Source organism: Dipodomys merriami, unplaced genomic scaffold (genome assembly GCF_024711535.1).
Source record: "Dipodomys merriami isolate MVZ:Mamm:240054 unplaced genomic scaffold, mDipMer1.0.p SCAF_439, whole genome shotgun sequence".
In the NCBI taxonomy this organism is placed as follows: domain Eukaryota; kingdom Metazoa; phylum Chordata; class Mammalia; order Rodentia; family Heteromyidae; genus Dipodomys; species Dipodomys merriami.
In genome coordinates this window covers 29,066-38,882 of record NW_027206001.1, presented here as the reverse complement: position 1 = coordinate 38,882, position 9,817 = coordinate 29,066, and the positions used below count along the sequence as shown (strand labels likewise).

At 51.0% G+C, this 9,817-nt stretch overlaps 1 long non-coding RNA gene across 1 annotated transcript; it reads right to left on the bottom strand.

Annotated features, from left to right (window-relative positions):
- Nucleotides 1–341: 341 nt before the first annotated feature.
- LOC138807871 (uncharacterized) lies at nucleotides 342–3,865 on the bottom strand. The gene is made up of 3 exons (XR_011366317.1): nucleotides 3,298–3,865; nucleotides 2,178–2,271; nucleotides 342–858 (listed from the first exon to the last, which is right to left on the bottom strand). It is a non-coding gene; the product is annotated as an uncharacterized lncRNA (long non-coding RNA).
- Nucleotides 3,866–9,817: the final 5,952 nt, after the last annotated feature.

Here is a 9,817-nt window from a genome sequence, read left to right as displayed (position 1 = left end):
ACACACACACAACCTGCAGGGGTGGTTCATGTTTGTCTTCCATGCTACTCAGGAGGCTGATGTTTGAAGATCACAGTTCAAAGCCAGCCCATTCTGGAAAGACTGTGAGGCTCTTATCTACAGTGAACCACCAAAAATCTAGAGGTGGAGCTATGGCTCAAGTGTCAGAGCAAAAGCTTTGATCACAGAAGCTCAGGAACAGCACCTAGACCCTGAGTTCAAGGCCCAGATCCTCTAACTCCAAACACACACACACAGACATAGACACAGACAGAAACACACACACATGCACACACACACACACACACACACACACACACACACACACACACACACACACACGGACAGCCCAAGGCTTTGGCAGTCCCTGAGTACAGACCCATGAACTGTCTCAATTAGGATCACATCCTACCCTCAAGAAGGTGGCACTACCGACATCAGACCTACTATAGAAAAACCAGTAAGCCTCTCACATATCTGGAATGTATCATAGTCCAACATGGCAGTTCTTAATGTACATACTGCTATGTGGAAAACTTAGCCCCCTCTTTTTTTGTAGTTGGTCATGGGGTTTGAACTCTGCACCAGGGTGCTGTCCCTCAGCCCTTCAGCTGAAGGTGAGCAATATCCCACTTGAGCCACAGCACCAAATCCTGTTCTCTGGTGGTCCATTGGACATCAAGTCTCACAGACTTTTCTGCCCAAGCTGGCTTGGAACCATGGTCTTCACATTTCAGCCTTCTAAGTAGCTAGGATGACAGTTGTGAGCCACCAGCGGCTTCCGGCTTCACCTCGTCAGGCCACAATCTTCTTTCAACCCTTCACTTCAGACTTTGTCACCCAGCATCCAAATCCGTCCTTCAATGGAGAGAATACAGACATAATAATCCCACCCCTGCACCCATTTGCCCACTCCCTGCCTGCCACAGTCCAAGTCCTCTTGAAGCTCTGGCTTCAAACTGGGGCAAACGGGGAGTTCTTAAAAATGTCTATACATTGAAGCCAGCAGATGGTCTCCCAAACAAAGCCTCTCCCACACACACACCTCCACCATTTTGCTTTCTTTCTTTTTTCAGTTGTGGGGCTTGAATTCTGGGCCTGGGTGCTGTCCTTGAGTTCTTCAGCTCAAGGCAAGCACTCTACTACTTGAGCCACAGCACCACTTCCAGTTTTCAAGTGGTCCGTTGGAGATAAGAATCTCAGGGTCTTTCCTGCCCATGATAGCTTTGAACCATGATGCTCAGATCTCAGCTTCTAAGTACCTAGGATGGCAGCCATGAGCTACTGGCACCTGGCCAAAGATAATTTTCCATCCTTTTCATCCTATCCCCTCAGGAGACTGATATCTGAAGACTACAGTTGGATTCCAGCCATGGCACAAAGTCCATTAGAACTTTTTTTCTACAATTAAACACCCAAAAATGTTGGAAGTGAAGCTTTGGCTCAAATGGTAGAGGACTAGCTTTGATCATCAAAGACAAGGGATAAAACCCAGTCCTTAGTTTCAAGCTTTTTCTAGCAAAGACCCACCCAAAAAGGGAAGCAGGTTGGTACACGGGAGCTCAAAGTTCACACATAATACTCAGGACTCCCAGAACAGACCCCATCCGGCTCTGATTCTCTAGATTCTATGTCCTACATCATGGCAGTCTTAGATGGGACTGACCATGCACCAACTTAGGATGTTGAAGTACAATCTCATACTGAGGATCCCCTGACCTTATCAAAGACTCAGGATCTCTCATTCTCCTGCATTGACACTGGGCAGCAAGGTGAGTTGCAGTTATCCAACCACAGGATGTGAATATGAAAGGATTTCTCTGCCAGGGACTCCAACTGGAGGGGCTCTAGGTCCCTCTCTCTCTGGAAGAAAAGTGCTGGTCCATCCCAGGAATGTTCCTAGGTTGTAAGTATCCTCAAAGAAACAACCCTGCTCAGAGCCCAGTGCCTCTTGTTTTCCCACCAGCCTCTATCCAAGCCTGCCCCACCTTCAGTCAGCCCTTTCTGAATCCCAGATCTGCCATGTAGACTAAAGGTTGAGCCAGCAAAGAGACCCACCTCTGCCTCTGAGAATGGCAGTCACGTGGTCCTAGTGCCCTCTACAGGAAGTCTCGAAGTAACTCAGGTCTCCACTCCTTCCTCATTCCCTGACTGTCCTGTGCCAGTGGCCCACTTACCTCTGTCTATGTTGGCGGAATAAACACCGGGAGTGTCATCTTCTGATTGAGCCAACGAAAGTCCCGGTCCCCAAGGATGTACTGCACAGGCATCCTGCAGTGGACAACAGCCAGGCAGTCAATGGTGAACCCAAGGTTCCAGGACTCTTAATAGAAGTGTGGCTGGGTCAAAGACTCTATAACTGGTGGTCTATAGTGTCAGGAAAGGTCATGGCTCCAATGTCCTGAAACACCTGACCTTGGATCTTCCTACCTCTTCCCTCATCCCAACACCTCCCTAGCCCTTAGACAATTTCTTATTATCTGTCCAGGAAATAAACTTGCTGGGGCTGGGATAATTGAAACCTGGTGACCCCCCCTGAGCCCTAGGTCCTTCCTGAGGCTGCTTCCCCCTGCAGTTGGTGACCACACAGCTCCTGGATGTCATGAAGTTGCTGAAGGGTCAGTGGCTTAATCCTACATACTGGCTTTAGGCTCTGAAATGTTACCCACAGAGATTGTGAGTGGTTGGCTTTCTTGATCCAGGGACTCCAAACCAAGGCTCGCATGCTCCCTTCTTCCTTCCTTTCCTCTTTTTTCCCCTTCATCCTTCCTTCCTCTCTCTCTGTTTCCTTCCTTTGTCTCACTCCTGGCCTTGAATTCAGAGCCCGGGTGCTGTCCTTGAGCCTTTTTACTCAAGGTGACCAGTCTACAGCTTGAGGTACACATCCATTTCTGGCATTTTCTTTTTGGTTGTTAGTTGGAGATAAGAGTCTTATAGTCTTTCCTGTCTGGGCCTTAAGCCTTGATCCTCCCATCTCAGCCTCCTAAGTAGCTAGGATGACAGGCATGAATCCCCAGCATCCAGTTCAAACCAAGGTTTCTTCATGTGCTGTGGAACCAGCACCAGAACCTTTCATCATCTATGACCCCCACTCCCTTACCTCCTTGAGCATGGCACATACTGTAACTCTTTGTTGGATTACTAAATGAGCATCTGTCTATTACAATATTATAGAAAAGTCCCATTCAATTCATGTAAGTATCCTGGGGCAGGGCGGGGGGAGGCAAAGCCTGATGTAGCTCTCCCACAGTTCTCCCTCGTCCCTCTTCCCACCCTCCTGATGCCACCACACTTAACTGTTTTGGCTCCCAGGATGTGAGCCACGATGTGCTCGTTGGATTCTGGGGCCACTGGGATGCCTATCTTCTCAAAGATCTCTGTCCAGTGGCGGACCAACTCTGTGGCACTCCATGCCCCCTCAGGTGTGAATGAGGTTGCCGTGAGCTGAACCCCTGGCTCAAGTGGCCTCCTTTCCTCTCCGTGGGGCCAGACAGGATGGTCCACTATATCTGGCCCCAAGTTTCATGTTACAGAGAAAGGATTCTCGAGGCATCCCGGATCTCTAAATCTCCCACAGTCCATTGCAGGTGCTGAAAATCATCTCTGCTCACAGCTGGCAGGCTGGGGATGGTGAGGTCACTCTCTGCTCCCCATGACATCCTTGACTGTGGTGGTCACCCTAGAGAGAGCTGTAGAAGAATCAGCACCTGCCAGAGAAAGGCAGTCAAGGCACGACATTCATAGCAGGAGACCATCTGGCTTGGGAACTCTGTGTGTGCCACTTTGAACTTCACTGTCTGACCGCTGAATTGGTTCATGTAATTTGACCCATGAACCCAGGCATTAGTGGAAATTGCCAGCTTCAAGAAAAAAAAAACCTGGAAAAGGTGGCATATCACTTGTCCTAATCAAATTTAAAGGGTTCCAAAATCAGTGGTCCCCTTTTCCTTCCAGACAGCCTACAGCAGGTTATAGAAACTGGCAATCAGAGAGCTCTAGCTAACTGCCACGGTATGATACCGAACAGGCTCCAGGAGGGGAAACTTGCCTACCACTGTCCAGCTGGAAACGGCCCAGGTGGGACACAAATTGGAGACTGCAGGACTCTAGGGAGGACTACACATGGATGCACTGCCCCAGGAGGGAATCCACGCCACCAGAGGGGGCCCAGAGCCCTCTGCCCAGATGCCCATAGACACCGTCAATGTCGTGGGTAAGGTTCTCCTCTCATCCTTGGTTGTGGTGAACCATCTGCCTTGTTACACCGTTCACCACTCCCCAGACACTCCTAGCTTCACAGCCCTTGCCCTACTCCCACCCATCTCATTCCTTAATTATGTTTGGCAGGCACATTCCCAACCCTTGAATTAGCTCCAACTATACACATGAGAGCAGAGTGTCTGGCTGGAAGAGTGTGGCTGTGGTCACACTGGCCTCACGAGACTTCTGGCTGAAGACAGGACAGGTGTCCACTCTGTTCTGTGGTTCACACAGGCCTCCTAGGGAGTCCATGCAGGTCCAGCAGCTACTGTGGCTGCAAGAAAGTGGAAGAGGGAGGTGGAAAGAGGTGGAAAGGAACATATACTGAAACCTTCCCCAAAGGAGCCATGAAATGGTGAAGGAGAAAACAAAAATTGTGGCTGAGCTCATACTGGGCATTATGAAAAAAGAACAACAAATACACACATACACACAAATAAACTGCTTTTGCTCTTTTTAGACATGATGACTTAAATATACTTTCATTTTTCTCATCTCCTAATCTCCCAACACACACAAACACACACACACGCACACAAACACACACACACACACACACACACACACACACACACACACACACACACACACACACACACATCTAAACCGGTCACAAAAGACTCACCATGCAGCACCTGCAATTTGCCAACTGATCACTGATCTGAGCACAGTCAGGCTGTACGAGGAGAAAGATGATCGATATCTCCCTCCCTCCCTCCTTCCCTCCCTCTCTCTCTCTCTCTCTCTCTCATACACACACACACACACACACACAGAGAGAGAGAGAGAGAGAGATAAAGAGAGAGAGAGAGAGAGAGAGAGAGAGAGAGAGAGAGAGAGAGAGAGAGAGATTCAGAGCAGTGCCTCTCCTGAGTATTTTAGTTCCTCATCTGGGCAATGTACAAGCTCGAGCATGGCAGTTCCCTTGTCAGAACCAGGGGCTCCCACCCAAGGGGATCACTGCTCTAATAATGCAGAACCACCCTGCCTCTGGCTTTACCAAGGGCTAGACCCTTCCACTGGGAACAACCAGCCTTGACTCCCCATTCACCAAAACCCTAGGCCCGGACACTAGGTGAAGGAATCCCGAGACAAGTGACTCCTCAGAGCCCGGACAAAAACAAATCAGGCAGTTCTGGTGCCTCCAGAGAGGTGTCTGACTTAGGGTGGGAGCGTTGTTAGGGAATTTGATGGGGTCTTAAAGGCTACATACATGGATGGATTGCCTACTTCCAGCCTAGATGCTTCTGGGCTAACTGGCGGATTCTTGGGGAGGACTAGGAGACCAGAAGGACCAGGAATACCAGCAGAAGCTCTCAATGCTGGGAAATGTGATCACCCTGTGAGTACTGGGGGGGGCAGGATAGGTGTGTGTGTATCAGAGGGGGTGTGTTCCTCCCAGATAGTCACCCTCTGAACCCCTGTGCCCTCACCTCCCTAGTGGGTTCTTCTGGGACCCTCCTCAGGTGAAAGGGTGACCTAGCACAGAAGACAAGGGCTCACACAGCAAGGGGGGCCTATCCCCTGCATCCAACATCCCCCACCCCCAGCAAAAAGGAAAAGACCCGAGAAGGCAGGTGTGGAGGTGCTCCTCCCCACATCTGACTAAAGCCACTAGGTTCCCACCAGGGAGAGGAAGGGTGCAGATGTGGCTTCCACTGCTCTAGGCCAGGGTTTCTGTGGTGCTCTCTCCTCACCAATCACTGTATCTGCCCTTTTCCTGGCACACTGGCTGCTAGGAATTGGGGTGGGATCCTTGGGTGACACCCACCCCCCTCTCCTGGGGCACATTTGTGGCAGAGCCAGGGTGGACTGTGGGGTGCAGAGGAGGTGCAGGCAGGATGGGAGAGAGTAGGCTGGAGGCGGGGGTCTGGGTCTGCGGGGGAGGGAGTGAGGAGGTTCGCTGGGTGTGGGAGTCACCAGGTGTGGTCCCATGGGGCAGCCACTCACGCGTGCTGCTGGGAGAAGCTGTAGGCAATGGTTCTGGGTGCATCCAGGCCCGGAGTGCAAGGACCAAGGGCAGGGACCAGGTCGGGCCTCATGCCAGGCAGGGACCCACCATCTCTGCTGGGAGATTGCTTATGGGGCCGCCTATCAGAGCAGGCAGAGCCATATTTGAAACTCGGTGCTGCTGGGAGGGGGCGGGGGCACCTGCACGGGGCTGTGCTTTCTGCCACCCCTGCCTCAGCTGCCATCACCACCACCACCACCTCTGCCTCAGCTGCCTGCTTCCGCTGCCTCCACCACAGAAGCCACCACCGTGCTTCCCGTGCCAGGACCTCAGATTCAGGGCAGCCATGGCCGCCATGCCCTGTGGGGCTGCCCGCAGTGATGTGCCTGCCTTGCTGGCTCCAGGTGCTCTGTGCTCCTGTCCAGGACTGCACTTTGTTTGCAGCAGCCGCCAGCCGCTGGAACGGCTTCCCCTTGTGCTTGTGCTTGCTCTTCTCTCTGCTCTTTCTCTCTCTGCCCCCGCTCCACTCCTGGGCCACCACACAGGCATGCCTACTCTCCCCCCATTGCTGCCATCACAGTGTACCCCAGGGCCCCACCCCCTCCTCCACTTGGCCATGCCCACTCCTCCCTTAGGCCATGCCCCCTACCCTTAGATGCAATCACAGCCCTGACTGGGCTCTAAGGCTACCAGGCCATGGCAATTGCATTATCACCTCAGCTCAGCACGCTCCCCCAACCCCAGTACCTTCCCCAGGGATGGAATCTCCCCTCAGCTCCACCCCTGGAAGAGACTCTCCTCCATCCTCCTTCACTCCACACACTAAGAATGTGCATGGTGACCCTTGTGTGTGTGTGTGTGTGTGTGTGTGTGTGTGTGTGTGATTGTTGGGGATAATTACCTCTCAAGGACTCAGAACATAGCACTCTTTGGGATGACACACAGCACACTTCCAAAAACAGCACAAAGCACCCTGTGTAAAGGACTCAGCACACAGCTCCCTTTGAAGGACTCAGCATATAGTACCCTGTATAGAGTACTCAGCACACAGCACCCTTTGAAAGAGGGAGTCCATAGCTTGCAGTGTAAAGGACTCAGCACATTGCATGCTTTGAAAAACTCAGTACATAGCACAGTTTCCCAGGGGCTCATTACACAGCACCCTCTGTGTTAATACTCCACACATAACCCTTTGAAAGGCTAAGTACAAAGCACCCTTTGTAAATCACTCATTGCATAGCACCCTTCGAAGAACTCAGCACATAGAAGAATTTTGAAGGTTTCATCACATACCGCACTATGGCAGGACTCAGCACATACCACACTGTGGAAGCACTCAGCACACAGCACCATTTGAAAGACAATACTGAGCACCCTGTGTAAAGGACTCAGCACACAGCACTCAAAAAACTCACCTCATCCCTCTCTTCTCAAGAGCTCAGCACATAGCAGGACCCTTTCAGATGAATTAGCACACCACACCTTTTGAAGGACTCAGCATACAGTACGTTGTGTAATGGACTCAGCACACAGCACCCTTTGAAAAACTCAGCACTGCCCACACTTCTCAGGGACTCAGCACATAGCACCCTATGTGATGTCTCAGCAAACAGCACCTTTTGGAGGACTCAGAACAAAACCCCCATGTGGGAAAGACCCAACAAATAGCACCCTTTGAAGGACTCAGTACATAGCTGTATGTCACAGGTTCAGCTTTCATTAGAATTAGGGTGCTTTCTTCAGTATCCCCATTCTTCAGAAACACTTCACAAATCCTACTAGTTCACATTTAGCCAACCTGTGTTTTATGGGGGAGGATCAGCTGGGGGTCTTGAACTCAAATTTTGGCGGCCCTGTCCCTGAGCTCTTTGGTTCAGTGCTAGAGCTCTACCACGTGGAGGCACAGCTCCAATTTTGTTTTTTTGGGTTGTTCTTTGACAGGTCTTATGGTGATAAGGAAGACCAAGTTGGGGTGTCTGTGTGCAAAGGCTCTTAGCTCAACCTGGAGCTGACCTCTCTCTTTCTTGTGCCCCTGGGAAGCTAGGCCTCCTGGAGCTCTCTTGGCCTAGGGTGGAACAGACTTGCTCTGGCATCAGCACTCAGGGTGAACAAAAGTCAGCTTGGCCCTGGTCACTTCTTAAAATTGAAATTTAGAGGACAATGTCACGGGGCCGCATGTCCCGCAACTGGCCACCAGGGGGCAGGAGTGTCCCGCCATAGGGATTCTACCTGTGAGTTGTGTTACTTTTGCTTCCCTGGGGTCTCCATCATGCTTCCAAGTCACCCTGGACAGGAAAATCATTGAGACACTTACCTACATTTAACAGTCGAAAGGCAAGTGGGGCTGTGGCTCAAGTGGCAGAGCAGTAGCCTTGAGCAAGAAAACTCAGAGATAGAGCCTAGGCCCTGAGTTTACACACACACACACACACACACACACACACACACACACACACACACACACACACACACACACACACACACACACTACATGCATGGAAAATCAGAGATTTCTACACCGCAATCTTTGGGTATTCTCTACTTTTCCCCCACTAAGCCTGGTGGCTGCTGGCCTAGGTGTCTGATGCATACACCGCTACCTGGCATCTTTAATTTTGGGAACAGAATGGGTAGAAGGTCATCCTTCTCCGATCCCAGCTCCTTGATTGGGTCATGTTCTATCCAGGCCCTTTGGGGCTCCTTTACAAAATTGCCAAGATACCTTCAAAAGTCATCACATACTGGACACTGGTGGCTCATGCCTGACATCCTAGCTACTCAGGAAGCTGAGATTTGGAGGATCACAGTGCCAAGACAGCCTGGGCAGAAAGTGTGTGACACTCTTATCCTCGATGAACTGTCAGAAAACAAAAGTGGTCCTGTGGCTCAAATGGTAGAGTGCCAGCCTTGAGAATAAGAGCTCAGGTACAGTGTTCATGGCCAACAACAAGGAGAGGCTTTGCATGTTGGCTTTGGGATTGGCATTGGCCAAATATAATTGGAATTTTCAAGTGCTCCACGACAAAGCAGTGCCTCCTTTAGTCCTGTGCTGGTCCATCTTTTCTCACCCCTTGGTGTTGTCCATGTTTTAGGTCAGCATGGCTCTGGATGGAAGGGAGGGCTCCAAGGAGGAAGATCCCAGAGCAATCACCGCATCTCCTTCTGCCATGCTCACCCTGCTGCTTCTGCTCTTTGCCACAGACCTTCTTCCTGGTATCCATCCATGAGGTCATCACCGCCAACATAGTGGTGAGTGGTGGGTTTGGCCTAACTCAGGGCAGTCAGAGGTGGAAGTAGTTCTGGGATTAGAAGCTTCCACCCTGGGTGTGGGCTGAGCCCAGGGTTGACTTTTATTTCATCCTGAGCCTTGCAGTGGTGGGAAGACAGTGTAGACTCCACATTGAGTCAGGTAAATTGGAATCTGGAGGACCCCTTGTGTGGGGGAGGATGTGGGGCTCACGGGGCCACTATTAATAGTCCTCTCTTGGTACTCCCCTCTCCCTCCCTCATCCCTCAATGGTATAAGAGAAACTTCAAGTAAGGTTTGGGAATAGGGGGCGGAGAAGTATTTTGGTGTGAACCAGAAGTGCTTCATATTAATCCTAG